At 41.4% G+C, this 24342-nt stretch overlaps 1 protein-coding gene and 1 long non-coding RNA gene across 5 annotated transcripts in view; one reads left to right on the top strand and one right to left on the bottom strand.

Moving 5' to 3' along the window:
• Positions 1-24342, top strand: part of LOC310761612 (uncharacterized protein) — a 350577-nt gene that overhangs the window by 180204 nt on the left and 146031 nt on the right. The gene's annotated exons all lie outside the window — the stretch shown is intronic.
• LOC310761714 lies at positions 14792-23451 on the bottom strand. The gene is made up of 3 exons (XR_014547687.1): positions 23417-23451; positions 22199-22320; positions 14792-14966 (listed from the first exon to the last, which is right to left on the bottom strand). It is a non-coding gene; the product is annotated as an uncharacterized lncRNA (long non-coding RNA).

The raw sequence follows: 24342 nt of genomic DNA, 5'->3' as shown, positions 1-24342 counted from the left end.
CAGCACTCTGCTCTTTTAGACTTCTCACCTCTAAAAGCCCTTGATATTGTTCCCGGCACTCCTGGCTCATCTCTGCTTACAGTATGATTGTTATTTATACATTGCCGTAAAACGGCATGATGCTCCATAGACAGAAGATAAGGCAAGGTTCAGGCCACAAGGAGCTTGCAACTTAATTTAATATTCCCCTAAAGTTCAAATCAAGGTTGCTGTTTGGCAAAGCTTTTAGAACATCTTTCGAAGCCAGTCAGGTTGATCTGCAGTCGCATTATGCGCATATTAATTAAAGTTCAAATGCTTGCCTTTTTGTGCTCCAGGCTGAGAGTGGTAAGTCAATATTTTGCTATCACCACAGCACAGTCTCTGCAGCAGTGAAGTTCTGATTTTAATATTGATTTTTCCATTGTACAGGAATTAACATGTGTCTCGCTTCCTGAATCACAGATCTTATATCCTGTGTGTACCTTAAAGGAGAAGTCTGGAATAGCAATGAATAGTTCATCATTTTAACTGTTTGTAACAATTGACACAAGCTAAGCTGAAGCACAGTAGAGAATCCATGCCTGCCCTAAAAATATCATGGAGTCACGTTGACTCCAGTAGTAATTGACATGACTATCAATGAGAGTTGGTCCAGCAACTGGACTGATGTTAAGGCACAAAATGAATGCAAAGAAGCAAAAAAGAGTGTGTGAGTGGGCAATTATGTGTTGCTTAATCAAGACTTCAGACAGACTCAAACCTGCCAGCTGGTAGATTATCAGACTCAACAAGTGCTTACTAGCATTTAAGCATTCAAACCCCACTTGCGCAAGATGTGTGCCTCTGCAAACTACTCTCCCTGGGAATAAGCTCTTCTAGAACATGAATGCCTGAGAAGAATTAGTTCAAATGTGTTAAGGGACCTATTTTCTACTCTGACACTCACTCTATTCTGCCAGAAGAAAGGCAGCTAGTTGTTTGTCAGGTAGAACTGGTCCAGAAAGTAGCAAGTTTGCCAAAATACACAGCAAATACACAGCAAAATGATTGCAGCAGGAATAACCTTTGATCAATGCCTGGATACTAGAGCACCCTTGTAGAGTGCCTCATAAGTAGACCGAGATGAGACCAGCCCCCCCCCCCCAAGTTCTTCTTGAGAAAACAACAATAGTCTCATGGCACCTGAATGACGAACACATTTATTATGGCATAAGCTTTTGTGGACCGCAAAGCACACTTAGCACATGAAATATGATTTTAAAAAAAATTAAAAAATTTGCTAACTGTCAGAGCTGCCCGAGGTCCCAGCTCACAAAGGACCAACGCCGCTTTGTTGTTAAGTACAAAAGTCTTTATTGAAGTTCAGTTTCACTTCCAGAGCCGCAGCGTGCAGCTCTACGTCTCAAAGCCTAGACCGCTGATGCTCCGTCTGAATCTCCTCCCCCCAGACACCAGTTTAAGACTCTAGCCTTGCTCCACCTCTTCCTCTGTTCTTTCCGCCTCTGGTTCCGCCTGTCCGTCGGGGTCTTGCCCTTTCTAGACTCTTCTGACGCTGAATCCCCTGAGCCTTCCCCCTCCCTCCGGCGGGCTTTAGGAGCTGGTTCTCAATCCGGGTCTCCTGCTGTCCCCCGCGCCTGTACATTTGAACTTGGCGCGCGCGCCCAGCCAGCAACTTTCCTCCTGACCGTTTCACTGCTGCTGTCACTGCTTCCCCCTTCGGGGAGGCTAGCTGCAACTGACCTCCCCTCCATTCTCCCCACTCTCCGATGGAGGCGTGGTCAGCCCTGACTCATCTTCTCTCCCCGCTGGAGGAGACGCTGGTCCTGACTCCTGTGACTCTTCCCCCCCACTACGCTCTGGTGGGGAAACTGGTCCTGATCCCCCGCTGCTGCTTTGGGGTTCCCCGCTGGCTCCTTGTTTCTGGTGCGTCCCCCCTGGGACCCCCCTTGCCCTGACCATCGGCGCCCCCTTCTGGGAATCTTCTGATTCGCTGGAGAAGCTCATGGAATCTCTCGGGTCACTGTCATACTCCCCTACGCTGCCCTCGGATTCTTCCCCTTCGCTCTCCATTTCCTCTCTCCCCTGTGCTCCTGCTCCCGAGCCCCTGACACTAATACAATCCAAAAGTTACGACATCAAACCTATTGGTGTACTGTTATTCACTGGTTTAAAATTCCTTTGTTCAAGGATGGCCACATTAAGGTCAGTTACAGGCTAATGTTAGTAAGTGAATTATCACCCTCTTTGCTATTCTGCATTATCCGTGCGGAAGCAGGAATCACAGCCTACCCCTGTGAGTGAGGCACAAACACCATCTCTGACTAGTCAGTATTCATGGGAACCAAGGTATATTGGTTGGGGTTGCTAGTTCTGGTTGGCTACTGGGCTAGATTTTCTTCTCATGGGTGTTAGAAGGACTACCTTGGTGCTTGCATTAAGTGCATTAATATGGTCAGTTCTTCAGAGAGTGGCTCAAAATCTTCGTTTTCCCCTCTCTCCTTCAGCTTCTCTTTAGATTGATCTGGAAGAGATTGCTGGGTGAAAGGGTTAAGGCAGGGCAGGCAATGTTGATGCCCTTCAGGTGTTGGACCACACCTCCCATGATCTCTGGTGGTTGGGCAAACTGACTGGGGTTGATGGGAGTTGTGGTCCAACAATCTCTGCACAGCACCATGTTGGCTACATGTGGTTTACGGCCTAATGTTAATGGGGTTAATGAACTTTGGGTTTTCCTCTGGCCTCTCTTGAACCATATTTAAAGAGCAACATTAAAAACAACACCCTTTAAGCATCTTGATTAAGGACAAAATGGAACTTCTGAGATAATTTTACCTCATATATGTCCACTTGCGTAGGAACTGGTCCTATTAGAGATGCCACATAATACTTGTTCCATACTTGTAAGAAATAAGTATTTTACTAACACCAGTTCCGTTCTCTTTTTGGTGGCTGCTAAAACATGTTTGTATTGGCAAACCTATTCAGATATATAGAAGTTGTCATGTCTTTTAATCTGGCTTTAGCTTATTGTTGATTTTAATTCTTTTTTGAATGTTTTAAATGCTTGTTTTTAACTTATAATTTTATTGTTTTATTCTTTTTGTAAACTGCTTTGAGGTGTTACTGCAAGCAAGTGCTATATAAATGTTGTGAAACAAACAAACAAATTAATTGATTAAAGGCCCACACATTTTAAAAAATGAACATCAAAATGTGGCAGCAGAGCTGCCATAGTCATTATCTTATGTAAATATCAATTTGTACAGTCCTATATGCCCCACCCACAATATAGAGCAAATTGATTGTTTAGAAAGAATAACACTGAACATTGGAGAAAAGCACTCAACACACTTCAGAAGGATATTATAGATTTCAGAAATGATTATTCTCTTCAGCATGTTCAAAAAGTATTATCTGAGGCACATTTTCAGAATCAAAAGTGGAATAGGGTTGATCTGTGAAATAATTTTGATTTATCGCCAATAGAGTGTGAGAGATTGCTACCATCTAAGCAGTGATGAGAAACCTCTCAAAACCATTCTTGTAATAGCATCTGAGCTATTAGTAATAAAATAGAGGTGCCTCAACTGTGTGAAGTAGGAGGTTCACAGTAATGAAACTTCACTGGCTATTCCCAAAAAAGGAGGTACTCAGAGGCTGTTAAATAAAAGGTGTGACTTAGCATTCCCAAAATGTGTTTTTAAAAAGTGTCTCCAAACAACCCTCAAATAAAGACTCAGAGGCAAATCAGTATTGTATTTAATTTAATTTAATTTGACAAGATTTATATACCACTTGATTGTGAAAAAGAAGTGGTTTAAAAAACATTGCAATTTTCAATAAAAATATTTAAAAGCAGGTATTCAAAATATTATGTATGTTCAGACAAATCCTTCAAAGAAGAAGTAGGCTGTTTCATACAGATTCCTGGTTGCTGAGGTGTAAAAAGGTAAAAGGTAAAGGACCCCTGGATGGTTAAGTGCAGTCAAAGGTGACTATGGGGTTGCAGCGCTCAACTCACTTTCAGGCCAAGGGAGCCAGCTTTTGTCCACAGACAGCTTTCTGGGTCATGTGGTCCACATGACTATACCACTTCTGGCGCAACAGAACACCGTGACGGAAACCAGAGCACATGGAAATGCCATTTACCTTCCCGCCGCAGCGGTACCTATTTATCTACTTGCACTCGCATGCTTTTGAACTGCTAGGTTGGCAGGAGCTGGGACAGAGCAACGGGAGCTCACCCTGTTGCGGGGATTTAAACTGCCAACTTTCTGAGTGGCAGGCCCAAGAGGCTCAGTGGTTTAGATCACAGCGCCATCCACTGTGTAGTAAAAAAGCAACCTGAGTCAAAGCAGAAACCTCCCAAAGCACCTCATGGAAGTGGTGGGATGGTAGCATCATTGTGATTGACAGGTGTAGCTTGTAATAAGAGTGAATGATTTCACAAGGGCTGTTGAATCCCAGTGCTTTGGGGATGGGATGTTCATGGAAATAATAATATTCCTTGGTCTTTTGCAAGTTGCTTCTCCAGAGCAGCATGTTATAGAAAGAGTTCTGGTGAGCACCAATTCTGATGAACTTCCTGTCCAATCATATTTTCTGTCATTCTCTTTTATTGTCATTCTTTTCCATTTAGTGTTTTATTTCTAGTCATTCATTATCTAGTAATCCTTCTTTTCATCCTGTTTGATTTTGTTTTCTTGCCGCTCTTTCATTTTGTCTTAATTTAGAGGGCAGTGTTAGCCCCTTCCCTTTAGAAATCATTTCAGGTCTGAGAGATGTGCATGAGAGACTTTTAAAATTGATTTGAGAGAGTGTTTTAAATTTATTTTTTACTTAGCATTGTAAATTATTATAGCTTGGTGTATGTGCTGAGTATTTTTTGTTTCACTTCTCATCAATCTATTGTCATCAGCCTATTACAGTGGTACCTCGGGTTGCGTACTTAATTCGTTCTGGAGGTCTGTTCTTAACCTGAAACTGTTCTTAACCTGAAGCGCCACTTTAGCTAATGGGGTCTCCTGCTGCTGCCGCGCTGCTGGAGCCCGATTTCTGTTCTCATCCTTAAGCAAAGTTCTTAACCCAAGGTACTATTTCTGGGTTAGGGGAGTCTGTAACCTGAAGCGTATGTAACCCGAGGTACCACTGTATTACCAGTGATATTTTTCTAGAAAAAGAGGTGCTGCAACTCCCTTGTTCTCTTAGAATGGCAATGGCGCCCACCTGAGAGGTACTGGAACTGAGTTCTGGTGAGTTCCACCTGGAAGAAAAACCCTGATTATTACTACTCTTATTGTCACTGCACACCTGCTGTGTGCCCATTTCTCAGATGCACTAGGCAAGTTTTTGTTACTGGACTGCACACGCACTATTGTCTGTAATTGGGCTGCAGTAGTGATTATGTGTGTGCCTCAGTGATCACTAAACAGCAAAGCAGCATGTAATGATACAGTCACACTCCTACCCAGTCTTGAATTGTAGGCACATAAATCATGAAGCACATACATGGTTCTGGCAGCAAATCGCTGGAGGGAGAGCGTATGGATTTGGGAGTGGCAGAGGTGATGTCAGCACCAGTAGCACTGAGTCTCCACAGGCAAATTTGTTTCAACCATAATTATCCTCAAGCTCATCAAGATTTTGACAAAATGGAATCGCATAATACTTCTGTGTTGTTTGCAGAGTTCAGCACTGTAGGATTTTGAAGAGAGGTTATTGACAATGTGTTGAACAGGAAATACTATATTTGAAAGTTAATAATAATAATAATAATAATAATAATAATAATAATAATAATAAATTTTTATTTATACCCTGCCCTCCCCTGTCAAAACTGGGCTCAGAGTGCGTGGGGCTGTAATCAAGAAATGCTAGGATGTAACCTTCTTTCTTCTTAAGTTACTATGCTAAGAGAAGTCATGGTGATGTCTGCATTTATCATTTCTGTGCAAACTTATTCAATGCACAGATAAACAGTCACATTAAATTTGCTGTGAGCCTGACCTCCCTAGCGTCTGACAGTGCTCTCTTTATCAACAAAGACAAATGGAGGCACAGAATTTGTAGCATGAGCCCTTCCGTTTCATCATTGTCAACCTCAAATAAAATAATTCATTGCAAATTGAGGGGCTGTTTTTTCCTAACATTAAGATGCCAGGATCAGTGGGGGAAAGAAAATATAATTATTTTTAGACTGAATAATCTGATATGCTTGCTAAGTTTTAACTTCTTAGAAAAACAGCTGTGAGTATTATGTTTATCTTAGTATTATTGAAGTTTTGAAAGTATTAAGTAGTGGGCAGAGTCTTGAAACTGGATGAGGAACTAAGGTTCTTCACCATTTAACCTTAATGTTGATCTGTTACGATCTACCTGGATCCTTGATTTCACAATGTCAATTAAAATTGGCCACAGATTGACCATAGGTAATCATTTTTCATGTGCTAAGCAGGAATTTCCCATTTACTTATGCAGTTCATAATGCAATTACTTGACTGGAAGACTCAAAATTAGAAAGTGCAGAGCTTTCGAGATCAAACAACAGCTTCAAATATGCACATGATGTGAACATCTATTAAGAGCAGCAGTTTGATACTTAGTTGCATAAAGGAGGTTTGATTAGGTCAAATTTGATATGAGGCAAATTAAATGAGGTCAGGCAGATTTCAAAGATACCTGCCTTCCATATTCTTGCAAAATAGGATTAGATTGCCATAAAATTGCTTGTGTCTTCTGTATGATGACTAAACCCAAGAAGAATGATTTATGTAAGCAACTTTTCAAAGAATAAGATATGAAGACTATGAAAAGATAAAAATCTGAAAGGTGCACACATTTTGCAAATATGAAGAAAGGTCAAATGAGTATGCATCAGATGGATGGTTCAATTGCTGTAGTAACCACTAAATTTTATAAATTATGATTTAGAAACAGTATCATTAGAACATAATTTCTCTCATCTATCGTCATCAAGCATATTCTGAAGATTTTTCCATGGTAAACCTAAAGACAGGGGCTATAAAATAAGATTTCTGCAAGTTGCACATTTTGCGTGTTCAGACCCAGAGACCTCCCCCCTAAATAAAGACACATTTGACTCAAATTTTAATTCTGGTTTTTGGCAGAATTTAGGCCACAACTTTATTGATTAGAGAAAAGTGAGTGGTTGCATAGGCTCTGGTTCGACTAGCTTCCTGCACCCTTGCAGGCAGCGCTGACCCAGGGCAGCAGCATAGGTCAGCCAAGGGTGAACACCTGGGAAGGTGAAAAGCTGGGAACAGACTCTGTTCACCACCCAGATGCTCACCTGGACTCAGGCATGGGCACAACCCCCTCACGGGGGTTGACCAAATCAGTTTAGTCCCTGGATTCCTTTAACGAAATACCCTTCACATAGGGATGGCGAGACCGTTATTCCATCCCTATCACCTGAACCAGTGCCTATCCGCAACCTTACAAGTTGTGAGAATTTGCTACACAGCAGGCAAAACCCAAATGGCAAAAGCCAATCAGCTAAGTGGGGGAAATTCCTGCTGTGCCCCTGTCACAACGACAGACGACACACGACGGCATAGCAAGGTCAATCGCAAAATGCCCTAAAAATAGGGATAGGTGGGCGGGTGTTCCAAATGCACGTGTCAAAAGAGGAAACTCTGGGTCATGTGCATGGGTATATATAGGTCCTCGGTCTGTTGTACTGCGCCCCATTGGCCAGATTAAACCCAACATTGAGGGACCTACCAATCAGGTGTTGTGGCTGTCCAATTTACCCACCCACAACACAGGAGGTCAGACTCCAGGTCTCACTGCAACACGTGCTCTCTTTTAGGGAGGACACGATATTCCAGAAACAGTCTTTATATGCAAAGTGATCTAAAAAGCCCATCCAGTTCTCTTTTTCAAAGCATGCTAGAGAGAAAACACATGATAAAAAATACATGCAAAATTCAGGTACTCCTTGTATTGTAAAAACCGTAAGAGTTGAAAGGAACCCAGTGCTTTATCTAGCCCAAACCTGCATAAGATACACCACCATAAAGCTGAAGTCACTCATGGTAATGACTAACCCTTTCATAAGCATCTGGAAAGACAACTCCATTATCTTTCTGGGCAACCAGTTCTATTATTGAAGGCAACTCACCCATGAAGAATATACTGTGGCATCAAATATTAGTTTTCATTTTACAGGCATATTCTGTTTGCACAAGCCATAGTTTGCCAGTTTGGATTTACCAGCAAACTACAGATTGCTCAAGCCAAGCAATGCAATTTGAGAATGGGAAGAAGGAGCAAAGAGAGAGAGGAAGAGCACCCGAGCTTGAAAAACGGAAGGAGGACAGTCAAAACTACTTTGGGGTGTTGTTGTTGTGGGGAAAAGGATATAATGTGAAGAGAGGCATTTTCTATTAGTGTTTAATGAAATGTGTAATGAATATAAGTTTACATTTGTTGTAGAGATAAAATACAACTGGACAAATTCAAAATGGCAATGGATTGGAGTCAGGTTTTTGAAGAAGAAACTCTTGCACACATTCATGGACACAACTGTGTGTTTCCTCCTTGCTTTCACATTCTGGAGATCAGTGTGGGTAAAAGTCATTGGTATTTATTTACCAACTCATAAATAACACTGTAAAAGGGTTTCTTCAATATTAGAAACAGATCTGCAGAAATTATTAACGCAAATTTAAGTAAAAATTATGACCTACTCACAGAAAAGTGCATCTTTTTCTTCAGCTAATTTATGGTTTTCAAAGACCATTTTTTAAATCTAGAAGTGAAAAGAGTAGAAAGGTTGTAAACATCAATTTAGCAATGGAGAGGTTTCCTTTAAAAAAACTTCTCTTGGCAAGGTGCTCTTACCAAAGATATAAATCTTCAAAATAATTGTTACTTGTCCTTTGAGGAAAACACAATAAAAAAAAGATTTTTCTACTTGAGGATATGGTTATTGTAATCAAGGCTTTAAATCAATACAGTAAGATATTTCATAAGATGCGGCAAAATTGCTAGCAACTGACCCTTGAGCACAAGAAAGATAAGAATTCTCATTTAAATGTGACCCTTTCACATAATGATACTTACAAATTATTATCTAAATATTCTATACATAAGGTAAGAGCAGTACTCAAGAATTTGAGCTATGATTCTTAGGCCTTACAGTCTAGTTTCTTACTGCAAAGTCTGCTTATCTTTCATCTATCCATTGCTTCAGTTATAGCCTCACAAGTAGGCATGGGGTATAAATTTGATTAAGTCTGCATTTAAAGTTAAACTCACCCAGTTCACACTTTCTGGGGCAAGACTTGCTGGGAATAGTTGCTGTGTTCACAAGGCCTGAGCTGTTTTGTTTTCTTGAATAAAGAGTTAACTTAACTGATACCTTGTGATTTATTGCTCACCAGCTCCCAGCTCCTGACTTGACAAATACCAAGATGAAGGTCCACCTACAAAATATTATCACTAGACTCCATTGCTAGTGTCCAAAATCTCAGCAGACCCAAAAACTGCTTGGTTCATATGAGTTGGATTCAGACTTTGCCTAGTGACCCCAAAAGGCTTTTGATCCAGTGGAGGGATCTCACTGGGAAAGGGGAAGTGGCCTTTTCTCTTCCTGGAGTAGTCAGGAAGGGTTTCTACAGTCAATTGGATAGTGTCATGATGTTATAAAGCCAATCAAAGCTGGGTATATAACCATATCACTCACAACAATGCTTCCTATATCAGTTAACAAAGGAAATCACATGAAATCAGGACCATGTAGTAAGCAAGATGATCCCATAATCATCTGCAAAACATTGCAGAACATTGCAAAACATTGCAGAGAACAAATTCAATTAATTAAGAGTGAAAGAGAATGAGGGCAATCTACATGACTTGTTGAACGGAATGCAGAAAAAAAATCCAAATAAGGGAAGCATTTTTCAGCACTGCAAAAGATGCCCACGAAAGGCACTTGCCAGACTTACTTTTACCTGTTTGTACAGTGTGCAAGTTTTATGCCAACACAGCATGCAATCAGGAGGGGGAGTAATTTATTTCATGGAGTGCATAATGTTGCTTGACTTGTAAATGTCCAGGTTTTTTTAATGACTAGAGAGAAACAAAGAAAAATGGTTGGCAATACTTAAGAGAGCACCTTCTTTAGGAAGCAGGAATATGGAGCCAATTTTTATTAGATGAATTTCCTTCTGTGGTTTTATTTATTACATCACACACAAAAATCTTTAGAGCATACAATTGCCACTCTCTTTAAGTTGTTATAGTTTTTAATGAATGGCCTAATAAATTAGTGGTTGTTTGATGTATATATGTTGGGTGTCAGAACTTAGCGGGAAACTGCCCAGGTTTTTACTGAATGGCCATATTTCCTTCTGGCTCAATGTTTCTCAATGGATCAGCAGCTAATACAGCATTTTTGCTACAATTAAATTAAATTAAAGTGCTGAAGATTTGTTTATTCCTGCTGTCAGGGTTTTTTTTAACTGAGCAATACCTTAAAAGACTATTTTAATATAGTTAATGCACTCCATATATGAATGAGAATTTGTGTCTTAAGTAATGTGCCCATGCTGACTCTTAAATGAGTTTTATATGTAACTTTTTTGAGAAAACCATATAAAAATGGGTTGGAGAAAAAGAGGGATTTATTTCTTGTTTGCTTGTTTGTTTGTTTGTTTCCAGTGGTTTACAATACACGTCCCAAACTAAACATGGTCTAAGAGAAAAGAACAGTACTTTTAAATAGTAGGGCCATATTTCAACTAACAGCATCACATGAAATACTGCCTATACAACTCCCTTCACAAGATTTTTAAGGGAATAAGAGAATGGACCTTAATGGACCTTGGGTAGTAGGAAGCAGTATATCAGTTTAATAAACCTAAACCAATCCTAGGGCTCAAGTTGAGCCGCTCGACTATACAGCTGCAAATAAAATGTTTTGCAAAGTGCAATATACAATTGTGACACCGGAGGGCAACGGTGAGCTATAGCAAATTCAAGGCATTTTTCAAAACGGTTTTGGTTTTTTAAAAGCATTTTCACAATGTTTTAAACATGTGTGTAGATTCCACCCTATACACCCACTTATCTTTTAAAGCCCCCAGATTCTGCACCGGCTTGATGCCTTTTCTCCTCCGTTTCCACATGTCACCAATGCTTTCTGTGACAGGCCCCACTTTCAAAACACCCCATGCCTTTGCTTTCCTACCTGGCAGGTGGCAGTAACTGCAGCAGTGCACTAGGGAAGGAGAGAAGTAAGAAGTGAGTTTTGTTCCTTCCCTGTTTCCTGTTTCATTGTCCTGATACACTGAATAGCAGCATGCAAGAGTTCAAGGTCCTATGGGACCATGGGAACTGTAATTCTTTCAAGGGCTCCTGCAACACCTTGTTGCTTATCCTGATACTTAGATATGGGTGAGGTGAGGCAGGGCAGCAGTGAGGTCCTGGCTGCACGAGAAGGCTGGCAGGAACACCACAATGGATGCCCCTGCAGCCAGAACATCGCCATCACCCTGTCCCACCCCAGTCCTTTCCAGGTAAGCTGCAGGGCTGGTGGTGTCAGGAGGGCAGCTCCATCCCACCATGCATGTCTTTACTGCAATACGCATTCCTGTACCAAGATCTTATGGATACTACTTTTTTACAAAAAAAAGTTAACTTTTGCAAATGCATTAAGGAGGCATGGAACACACCCACCTGAATAGGAGCTCAGTTGAAAGGGAAAATTCATATTAATAGAGTGCTTGTCGTACAGGTACCAAGGCAAACAGTTCAGGTAAAATAATGTCATAAAGAACAAAAGAACGTGAGACGAGTGGGTGGGCTCAGGCCAATGGCCCATCTAGTCCAGTCTCCTGTTCTCCTAGTGTCCAACAAGGTGCCCATGTGAAACCTGCAAGCAGAACCTGAACATAAGAGTACTCTCCCACCCTGGGATTTCCAGCAACTGGTGTTCAGACATATATAGCCTCTGACTGTGGAGAAGTAGCATAGCCTATAGTCATTGGTAGCCTTATTCTCCATGAATTTGCCTAATCTGCTTTTAAAGCTATCCAAGTTGCCGTCTCCTTATATAGTTCTCTTTAGAAATGACAGAATGAATGTTAAACAACAATACCGCTTGCCCGTTGAGCTATATATACAGGTTTTTGTATACCTATGCAATGATGGTGGCATGATGGATTCAAGGTGATAAGCCCTTGAGAGAACTATAACAGGATTATTCTGGAGAGAGGCAGTAAAGTAAATAAGATTATCTGTAATAAGCTTATCCACTGATGAGTTCACGCTGTGCTGAGAGAAAAAGTCCAGCCACCTTTGTAAGATAATAACAGGAAAAGATGAGCATCCCATGGCAGGTAGAGTATTTGAATAAGGTATTCTTGTGTGATGGACAAAACATCATGTTTTAGCTTCATTCATTACAATTTCTGAAGGAGTCACAGTGCATAGCACAAAGCAAGCCTAAATATGGACCTTAAAAAATAGTGGAAGTTCCACTGAAAAAAGAAAGCCAGAATTTAATCTGTGTAACCGATGTAATTATCTTAATCCTGAATGTCCTGGGACACTTGCAAGAAAATGTTGAAGTGTGGAGCCACTGTGTTCCTCCTCAAGTCAGCTCACTTCCTCTGGGGTATTGTATTCCCATTCCTCACTCTATTTTCGAATTTCTCTGCCACCCCCATAACTGTCAATCAGTATTTCATTGCTGAGGTGCAGTCGATGTCTTGCCAGAAGTCCTACCTCAAGAAAGCAGAGACCGTGATCTAATAATCCAAATCCTTCCTGACGACACCAGGTTTACCTCAAGTATTTTCCTCTCCTTGGGCCACAACCTTCAACAGGAAGGAGCAATGAAAAGACTACCTGTGCCCCAAGTCTCTTCAGCTCCCTGCCCTGTGTCTCACAGTCCCTTGCTATGTGTTGCAGACTGTGCAGGATGTTTCTGAATACCAGTTGGTGGAAGCCACAGTGTTATTGTGCTTGGGTCCTGCTAGCCAGTTTCCCATGGGCATCAGGTTGGCCACTGTGAGAACAGGGTGCTGATGTGAAACAGTTCACATACTGGCTGAAATTCAAAAACAACAACTCAGCTCTCAATGGGATGTCAACCTGAACAAACAATTCCCCATGCAACCATGTACTGGGCACCAATAAGGACTGCTACAAACTGCAGGACTACTATGCCTCCTCATAACTGCATCACAAAAAGACACTAGTGCATCTACAAATGTCCCATAAACCAGTAACTTGGCATGGTTCCACAGGTGGAAAATCACGTCACCATGCAGGAGGAGAATAATGCAATGTACACCATCACTTCAGCAGAAGAAAAGATGCCAAGCACATTAGCAGTACATGCAGGTCGGAAAGATGAAATACTGCTTTCAGTGGGACTTGGACATTTCATTCAACGATGCAGCTGCTGAGAGCCAAAGAGCACAGTAACAATGATACAACACAGTTTAAAACTTCTAATAAATTAGATTTACCTTGGCTCCACTGGAAAAATAGTATATTCAGCAGTTTCAACTATGGCAGACTCTTCTAATTAAATTAAGTGTCTTACTGCTTGAGCCAGCAGCAACACTTCAGAAGGCTGAGGCAGTGAAGGTTTCAAGCATTGCTAACTTGGCTCACATCCCAAAAGAGACCATAATACAGATTGCACAGAAAAACTGTATAGAGCTGTAATAAACCAGGTTTTGAAACTAGGCTTGAGGCATATTATCGAGATTCTATGCCCTTCTATCTCAAGCAGCCGGAACAGTTTACATTATAGTTGCTCACTTGCTTTCTCAGCACAGCACCAAGGTGGTATAGTCATTACTTTGATTTGGTTAGTGGGGAACCCAGACTCTCTTTTTTCAAATTGCAATTTGACCCAGTTTTCTAGGTTTTGTCTGCATTCTGGACCTATCACCTAGTGCATCTTTGGACCTAGATTCCCAGCTTTCAATTTAAAAATAAGTAAGTTCCACCTGTAGTGGAATCAGAAATATGAGACAAAATGTGCTGGAAGTGTCCTGACCAACAACTTCTTGATAAGTGAGCTTGCTCCCACCTTCCATTGTTAAAGTCACAGCTAGGGCCACCCATTCTCCAATGAGCCTAGGGTGGTGTACATGAGGCCTTAGAGCACCCAGTGAGCTTCTTCACTGAGTGGAGATTTGGACTCTACATTCCTTTGTCCAACTCTAACCACTAAGCACACTCCCTTTTCCTATCCATGAAGTCCACTGTTTAGCAGTATGCTCACTGGTTGTCACCAGCTGAGGCTGAGGTTCAGGTGAAAAAGTATTACTGAACCAGTAAGTAGTTACCACAAGTACCGTTAGATGTGTCCTTGTCATGCACAGCACAGCTTCAAGGTATTGCTCTTAGTGGACTGTAGATGTCATGATGGAATGTAGGGCAGGGAGTCATTTTGAACTTATTATGGCTGCAGACATGTTCATCAAGAAGCGAACGCTATCCTCCTGATATTTTATTCCAGCTTTAGTAACACATCAGAGACCTGCTGACTGAGAACAAAAGAGCCGAGATAGTGTCTAGGGGGACTGCAGGATCTGAGAAATGATCGGGCAGATAGGATGTGCTGAACTATAGAAAGATTTAAATGTCAGCACTCAGGAGTATATAGGCTTGAGCATAGCCCTGAAGAGAGGAGGGGGAAAGCAAGCGGGTAAAAATAGCATAAGCAGTTAACAATAGCCCCCTTTAAGAAATGGTGTGTGAGCGACTGTGTTATTTAGCATACCAGAATAATGAGCAGTCAATAGGGAGAGCACACCACAAATGTCAAATATCAATCTTTATTAGTGTTGTGGCCAGGCTGCCAGAAGATTAGGTTAAGATTCTAGCTAATGCCACAATCAGAAGGTAATGAAGAATTAAGCACAATGCTTGCACCCATTTGCTCACATAGTAGGAGTTTCTGCTTGCAATACAGCCTTCTTCACTCACACAAAAACCTGCACAGGGGAGGAAAGGCAGATTCAATTATCTTTCTTCTGCCTGTGAATACACTGCATTGGGGAAGCTGGCCTATACATTTCACAGTGAGCATTAGCTACATCCCCTCTATCAGAATTCCTGTTATTCAATGCATTATAGATGGGAATGAAAGTATCTATTCACGCCCAGCATTTGATGTGAAGAGAATGCCTTTCCTGTAACTTTCCGGTGGGCATGCAAGATTTTGCAGCCCATGGCTATGACAGCCTCTGGATTTTACATGCTATTCACAGCTGACACACATGGCTATATTTTAAACACAAACAGAAATGGGATCCCAAGGAATAGGGATTTTCAGATTATCTTCATACAGCCTTCCTGTCCTGGTTTTATGGCCAGGCTGTTTTATTTTGAATGTACATTTAAAAAAGATTTTCCAGTTCCTAAGGAAGTGACAATTTTTCAGCTTCTATATTGAAAACTCCCATTACTTTAAGGATGCAATTCTCCTTCACAAGTGAGATGGATAGATAGAACGCATTTTCTTTTTTTTTTTAAAATATTTTTATTTTTCCATATAAACACAATACAACAAACATAAACATACAAAAACAAAAACAAAACAAGAAACATATATCATTTCATGTCCTAATTTCATATCCTATCTTCCCCGACTTCCTCATGCTTCCCCTTTCTGTATTCCAAATTCTTATCGATTGTTCAGCAAATCTTCCCTTATTTTAATTTAAATTTAGACTATTCTTCCTTGTTTTCCTTGTCTTAACCATTGCTAATAGTAACCATTTACTTTCCAGTCCAACATCATTCTAACTTTCATTAACTTTATGATATTTCTTTAAATAGTCCTTGAATTTTTTCCATTCTTCTTGCGCTGCTTCTCTTCCCTGGTTTCGGATTCTGCTCGTCATTTCTGCCAAGCCCATATAGTCTATCACCTTCATCTGCCATTCTTCCAGTGTGGGTAGTTCTTGCGTCTTCCAGTACTTCGCAATGAGTATTCTAGCTGCTGTTGTAGCATACATAAAGAAAGTTATATCCGTCTTTAACACCCCTTGGCCGACAATACCCAAGAGAAAGGCCTCTGGTTTCTTGGGGAAAGTATATTTAAATACCTTTTTAAGTTCATTATAGATCATTTCCCAGAATGCCTTAATCTTCGGGCAGGTCCACCAAAGATGAAAAAATGTACCTTCAGTTTCTTTACATTTCCAACATTTGTTGTCAGGCACATGGTAAATCTTTGCAAGCTTGACTGGGGTTATGTACCACCTATATATCATTTTCATAATGTTTTCTCTTAAGGCATTACATGCCGTAAATTTTATCCCGGTGGTCCACAACTTTTCCCAATCAGCAAACAAAATATTATGACCAATGTCCTGAGCCCATTTAATCATGACCGATTTAACCGTTTCATCTTGTGTATTCCATTTCAGCAGCAAATTGTACATTTTGGACAAATTCTTAGTACTGGGTTCTAACAGTTCTGTCTCCAATTTTGATTTTTCCACCTGGAAGCCAATTTTACTGTCCAGTTTAAACGCTTCATTAATTTGATGGTAGTGAAACCAATCTCTCACCTTCCCTTTTAATTTCTCAAAACTCTGCAATCTCAATTTGTCCCCTTCCTTTTCCAAAATTTCCCAGTATCTTGGCCACTTGGACTCCATATTTAACTTTTTAACTGCCTTAGCTTCCATTGGCGACAGCCACCTTGGAGTTTTATTTTCCAGCAAGTCTTTATATCTGTCCCAGACATTTAGTAGTGCTTTTCTGACAATTATCTTTAAACAAATTCACATTTTTAGCTGTCATATTTATACCCAAATATTTCACTTTTTTAACCACAGTCAACCCTGTCTCATTCTGAAACCTTTCCTTTTCTATCTGTGTCAAATTTTTCTCCAAAACCTTTGTCTTAGACTTATTCAATTTAAATCCTGCCATTTGACCAAACTCTTGAATTATTTCCAAAACTCTTTTCGTGCTAGCTTCTGGCTCTTGCAATGTGAGTACTAAGTCATCTGCAAATGCTCTCAGTTTATATTGTTTAGCTCCGACCTGAATCCCTTTAACCAACTGGTCCCTCCTAATCATATTAAGCAAAACCTCCAGGACCGATATAAAAAGTAATGGGGAGATAGGGCACCCCTGACGTGTCCCTTTTTCAATCTTGAACTCTTCTGTAACCACATTATTTACAATTAGTTTGGCTTTCTGTTCAGAGTATATTGCACCTATACCATTTTCAAACCCTTGGCCTACCCCCATCCCCCGGAGGTTCTTCAACATAAAACTCCAAGAAATGTTGTCAAAGGCTTTCTCGGCATCCACAAATATCAGAACAGCTTTAGTGTTTATGTTCACTTCCAGCTTTTCCAAAATGTCAATTATATTCCTTACATTGTTCGACAAGTGCCTTTTTGGGAGAAAGCCCGCTTGGTCCCCGTGAATCTCCTCCATCAAAACTCTCTTCAGTCTTTTTGCCAAAATATCAGCAAAGATTTTGTAATCCACATTCAATAACGAGATGGGTCGGTAGTTTTTAAGTTGGGTCTTTTCAGTCTCTGTCTTTGGTATAAGTGTAATGTAGGCCTCTCTCCACGTATCGGGTGCCCTTTTCCCTTCCATAATCTCATTGCAGACTTCCTTCAAAGGTTGTATCAACCCTTCTTTCAAAACTTTGTAGTATTTGGAAGTCAGTCCATCCGGTCCAGGAGATTTGCCCAGCGTCATGCCTTGAATGGCATCTTCTATTTCTTGTGCTGATATCTCCTGGTTCAATATTATCTTACTTTCATGCGAAACCTTTTTCAGCCCATTTTCCTCGAGGAACTGTTGTATGTCCATTTCTTTTTGCGGCCCTTGTGTGTAAAGTTGTCTAAAGTAGTTCTGAAAACAATTCCTAATTTCCGCTGGGTTGCTTATGTTTTTTCCTTCCACTTCTATATTTGTTACCGTGTTGAGTTTTTGTCTCTTCTTTATTTGCCAAGCCAGTAACTTGCCACATTTATCAGCAGATTCAAAAGTCTTTTGTCTCATTTGTTTAATTCTCCACTCTAGTTCTTGATTCATCAGTTCCATATATTGTGTTTGATGAAATTTGATTTCTCTTAGAATCTCTTGGGATTTTGGCTTTGATCTTAATTGTTTTTCCCCTTCTTTTATCTTTTCCAAAATTCTCTCCTTTTTCTCATTTTGCTTTCTCTTCTTTAAAGTATTTTGCTGAATCAAAAACCCTCTCATCACGGCTTTGCTTGCGTCCCAAACTATTCTTTTTTCTACTTCAGACCTTAAGTTGATTTCAAAATAGTCTTTCAAGGTTTTTTGGGCCTTCTTACAGATCTCCTCGTCTCTAAATAAGGTGTCATTCATTCTCCATCTGAAGGAACCAGTTGTTGTTTGCCTCATCACCATCTTTACAGCATTATGATCGGAGAAAGTTTTTGGGCAGATTTCTACTTTTTTTATATTCGGAGCCATACTGCTAGTCACCCAGATTTGGTCAATCCTTGTCCATGTCATTTTGGCTTCAGAAAAGAAGGTTCCCTCTCTTTCTAATGGGTGTTTTGTTCTCCAAATATCAATCAAGTCCATATTGTCAGTCATTTCAAAAAAAGTCTTTGTTAGTCTTCCATCTTTTGTTATTACCTGTCTTTGTGCCTTGTCCATATTTGTTGAAACCACTCCATTCATATCTCCCATCAAAATTAAGTTGTAGTCCATATGGTCCATCAAAATTTCATGCAACTTCTTAAAAAATTCAGCTTTCCCTTCGTTTGGTGCATAGATTCCCACTATCAAATACTTCTCTCCTTGAAATTGAATTTCAATTGCCAAATATCTTCCTTGATCATCTTTAAAAATTTGTTTCGGTTGCAATTTTTCTTTTGCATAGATCACCACTCCTCTCTTTTTTACTCTGTCTGAAGATATAAATTCCTGTCCCAGTCTTTTATTTATTAATAATTTTCTGTGTGCTCTTGTCACGTGGGTCTCTTGTAGGCAAATCAAGTCCAATTGGTCTTTCTTTAAGGCATGAAATATATTTTTTCTCTTCCTGGGAATATTTAAGCCATTACAATTCCAGGTTAGAAGTTGCAGAGCCATGATGGGATTATTTACTCCTTCCTCCTACAGCTCCCTGTTTTTGTTCCTCGTCTGTCGGTGGTACCGTGTTCGTGTCCAGTGATGGATGCCCTTGTCCTGGAAATGTCTCTTTCTGTAGGTCTTCTTCGTGTTCTCCCAAGAACTTGTCTTTATCACTTACAGTCTTTATTCTTCTCTTCCTTCCCTTATATTTAAAAGACAAGCCTTGGGGAAATTCCCACCTGAATGGTATGTAGTTCTTCTTCAGCAGTGTCACCAGGTCTTTATAATGTCCTCTTGCGTCCAATATACTCTTAGGGATGTCTTTAAAGATCTCAATAAAAAAATCTTCAATTCGAAGGGCTGTTTGGTAGTGCAGGTTCAATATTTTATCTTGCTCCTCCTTTGATCTTAAGGTAATAAGACAATCTCTGGGTCGATTTCTCTTCTGTCTTATTCCCAATCTAAATGCACTTTCTATCTTAAAATCTTCTTTCTTCAGCTCCTGCTTCCAAAAGTCAGAAAATTCTTTTGTCAAATCATCCACCAAGTTCTCTCCTTCCTTTTCCGGCACAAGTCTGATCCTCAGGTTCCTCTCCTTGCGTTGCATATCCTGCATAGAGAGTGCCAGTTCATATTCATCCAATTTCTTGTAAACTGGTGGAAATTTTTCCTCCGCAGCAGTTGCAATTTCCTTAGCTTCCTCGGCTATCTTTCGTGTTGTAGATGAATCTTCCAATAATTTCCCAATTGCTTCTGCATTTGAGTTCACTTTATTCCCTAGGTCAGTTATACTTTTAGTATTTAGGTCAATTTTCCCAGAGATTTCTTCAATTTTTTTATTTGTTTCAGCAACTTGTACTTTAGTTTCAGCAACTTGCAATTTAGTCTCCGCACCTTGCTTTTTTAGTTCCTCCAAAGAGTCATTTATCTTCTCCAATACCTTGGCAAATGATTCTTCTGTAGACATTGCTTTCGCTTTTGGCTTTGCAGCCACTATAGTTCCAGAGGTTCCTGTTACAGAAGCCCTTCTTTGCATGTAAGTGTCAATTTTGTATTGTCTGCCAGATCTCAAGGTTGTTTCTTGTAACTCCCCTTTCTCTTTACCATCTGCCATAACAAAATCTTTTAGTCAAGGTCATTCCCAGACTTTGAAACTCACAAACAAAGTTCTCAAATTTTAAACTCCACTTGTTGCTGAAACAATTTGTAGGTCCTCTAGGGGGCGTAGAGTCAGTTCTATACTTCTCAAAGTAATCCCACACTCTTCAAAAAAGAAAGAATAAAAGTTTCCTAATCCCTTTCAATTTTTCTTTCCTTTTTCAAGGGGATCCCAGTCAATAGTGTCCTGTAAGTAACTTTGTAATGCCAGAGAAACAGTGTTTCAAATTGGAAGTAACCAAAGTCAATTTGAGATATTTTTTAGCTTCTTATAGCAACAGTCCTTAGCCGGTTCCTTTTCTCCGGCAGTCCGATCCCAGGTTAAAGAGCAGCGATACTTAATCCAATTCTTTTAAATTGGCAGGGAAACACTTTTAAAATCTTCTTCCCCCTCCTCCTGCCTTCGGGGGGGGGAGTTCTTTGCTTTGGTGGTGGATTTCTTTAATCCTGCAAGTTTCCTCTCAAGCAGTTACAGCTAGAATGCCTTTCGCTTTGATCTTGCTACAGAACGGAAAGCAGACTTCCTTTTTAGTGCTTGTCCGTCTCGGTGCCCAATTTCTTTACTTTTAGTGTCCAGTTATATTTTAGCGGTCAATCCTACTCACGGATAGTTGTTCTTTTAATCCAATTTCCCGGGAAGAAGTCAGCGCTCTCCGCTAATGGCGACGCGGCTTCGCTTCGCAGGCTGGGTGAAGACGACTCTCAGCACCGCTCCAAGACCCCTCCGCTCCTCCGGAGCCTTTAAAAAGGCTATTTCGCAGCGTCGGGGGGGGCGCAAAGGTGCCCGCCGAGTCTCCAGTTCACAGGCAACGCGCCTGTGATTTTTAAGGGTCCCCGCTTCGCCGTAGCTGACAGGACCCGAACCCACGAAGCAGATCTCTCCCGGAGCTCCGGTTGAGATCCGCCATTAAGCGCCGGCGCTGACCGGAAGTCAGATAGAACGCATTTTCCAGGAAGGCACACTAGACCAAGCCCAACTTAAACAGCATTTCTGGATCCTTGGTAAATAAGTTCGAATGCAGTGCATACAGCATTTGTGTAATCTGTTGTGACCTGTATGTACCAGGGCCTCGGGCTCTGAGCAGGGTGAGGTGAAAGAACCAGCATGGAAGCGAGGCATGGGGATAGGACTGCTCCTGGGAGATGGCACTTTGGTGACCCACTACATAGAGGTGATGCCAGAGGCCTCTGCAGAGTCCTGGGCAGATTACAGCCTCTGATGTTTAATTAAAAGTGGGCTTTGAGCACTGTGAGGGACTGCGGCTCAGTTCCTGAAAACCATTTCCAGTAAAAGTTAGATCAATGTTGTAGCTATTCTAAATTGCAAATGTTGTTCGACATCCCAAATGACTCAAGCATTGGTGAAAGCCTAAGTTGAACTCAGAATACTCTCTGGAGCTGTAGAAGGTGTGTCAGTAATCTCAGAGATGGATTTGTAGGGGGGGGGGGGTTGTGTGTGTGTCTGATTTTTCCCGGTCTCATTTGGTATTCATCACTTTAAATGCCATTTTGCTTAATAGATTGAGACATTTAATCCATCTCAGGAGGCTCGCTGAAGCTTTTTACCAATATGAAAAAAAGATTTTCTTTACATCACACGCAAAGTGATTCCTCCCCTCTCCCTAACTATTTCGAGCTGATGAATGGATAATTCCACTGGATAATATGCCAACTAAAAATAGCACTTCCCGTCATTCTGAGGGCATTGCAAAATGGACCTTTGAAGACTCTGCACCACTGTGTTTAAGATTTAAGACTTGTTCTTATTTCTCATGATAGTTTGAAATGGTTATGCGATAGTGACAAAAAGAAAACATTCCTGAAGTTAGCAACTTGACAGCCTCATTGCTGCAGTAATTATATTTTGTATCTTCCCCATTTCAGCCTCTCTGTTGGCTCTATACATTTTTATCACTTAGGGAAATGGAAGCTTTGGGGAATTGAGAGGAAACCTGTTGCTAAAAAAAATTCAGCTTGCCTTCTCAGTTGGTGGTTTGGAACCACGTTATTTCACACAGCAGCATTGAAACCCTCTGGTTGTATCCTTAGAGCTGCAACTCTTTCCCAGTTTTTATTTCAGGCATTTGTCCCTAGGAAGCCCTAGTAGGAAAAAGGGAAGGGGTGTGTGTGTGTGTGTGTGTGTGTGTGTGTGTGTGTGTGTGTAGAACAAAGGAAACAGAGAGAAGAGAGATGAGACAAAAGCTGTAAGATATGAATAAACAAATAACTTGCTTGTGTTCAAATATTGCCTACAGGGTCTTCCTTATCAGCAACAAGATACAGAACCTCTAGATAGATTTATGGTCCTAGAAAATGGAAGGCTTTTTCATATGCTTGTGGAAATGAAGCACACAGCCAGATCAATCCCAGCATGCAGGAGACAAATGAAGCACACTGGTGTGCAATGTCCCATTTCCTGCCATTACAAGACCAATGATCGAGGCACGGAGCTCACTCACACAGGGCTGGCTGATTCAAGACTTTCTGCTATTACACTAGGCACAGCAGCCTAGGCTAGAAGGCTTAATGCCACATGCTAATTTCACTCAGAGCTATTTGCTAACTTGGAAACATGGGAATGAAATGGTCATTTCTTGTCCTGCAATATGGAGGAATCTACAGTGTGAACCTAAACCTTCCTCCCCTACTCCCTGAAACTACAGTTAATGGGGCTGCACTCAAGAAACCCAACAGATTTCAATATTGTTAGGGTGATGACAATTCTCTGAATGCCTTCCTTAAATAATGATGTTCCCAAGGATCATGGGGTGGGGGGTGGGGAGAAAGATAAGATAGCTAACATTTTGTAGGAATATGATCATATTACAGTATTCTTATTATAAAATGATGCTCACTTCATTCTATTTGAGACAGTTCTGAAAAGCCACTGTCAGCTAATTTCAGAATTTCACATCCATAGTTTAATTTCTATATTCATTTTAAATTTCATCTGACAGTGCTATAAATAGCATGTCTTTTACAATATTTTAGGTTCAAATCTAAAATAGTCACAAATATGATGTCAGGCCTCATGGGCATAGCAGCTGCCCCCCAATTCAATAAAAATACATAGCTAACTGAAATTCTGCCCCCACCCACAAAAGGCCTTCCCCCCTCCCAATAAAAAGCCTGGCTACGCCCATGTCATGCCTTAAAAGATCTTAATGCATGAATTTATTAAACTGGATTACTCAACTCAGTCTAATTTCTTGCTATTTTCTGGATTTTCCAGAAAATTCTAATTTCTAATTTCTTGCTATTTTCTGGATGGGGGAGTTCCCCCACCTCCCGCAAAAGCAGGCAAAAGCCGCACGCTCTTTAAAGGGGCTCCGTAGCTTCTGCTGGCTTTTCTAGGAGGTGGGGGAATTCCCCCACCTCGCAGAAAAGCCTGCAAGAGCCGCGCAGCCTTTAAAGAGCGCGCAGCTCTTGCTGGCTTTTCCCCAAGGAGGGAGAAGGGACTGACTGGCCGAGTCAGTCCCTTCTCCCTCCTGCGGGCTTTTGCGGGAGATGGGGGAATTCCCCCACCTCCCGCAAAAGCAGGCCAAAGCCGTGCGCTCTTTAAAGGCTGCGCAGCTCTTGCAGGCTTTTCTGCGAGGTGGGGGAATTCCCCCACCTCCAGAAAAGCCTGCAAGAGCTGCGCAGCCTTTAAAGAGCGCGCAGCTCTTGGGGGCTTTTCCCCAAGGAGAGAGAAGGGACTGACTGGCCGAGTCAGTCCCTTCTCCCTCCTGCGGGCTTTTGCGGGAGATGGGGGAATTCCCCCACCTCCCGCAAAAGCAGGCAAAAGCTGTGCGCTCTTTAAATGGGCTGCACGGCTTTGCTGGCTTTTCTGGGAGGTGGGGGAATTCCCCCACCTCGCAAGAAAGCCCGCAGGAGCCGCGCAGCCTTTAAAGAGCGAGCGGCTCTTGGGGGCTTTTCCCCAAGGAGGGAGAAGGGACTGACTGGCCGTTTCAGTCCCTTCTCCCTCCTGGTCGAAAAGCCCGCAGGAGTCACGCGGGGCTCCTGTGGGCTTTTGCGGGAGGTGGGGGAATTCCGCCACCTCCCGCAAAAGCAGGGAGAAGGTCTTGGAGTAGCGCACAGGCTGCGTGCAGCCTGTCCACTGCTCCCAGAGCTGCGGGGGGGGGG

Source organism: Podarcis filfolensis, assembly GCF_964270895.1.
Source record: "Podarcis filfolensis genome assembly, chromosome: 4".
In the NCBI taxonomy this organism is placed as follows: Eukaryota; Metazoa; Chordata; class Lepidosauria; order Squamata; family Lacertidae; genus Podarcis; species Podarcis filfolensis.
This window is presented reverse-complemented; position numbering and strand designations above follow the sequence as displayed.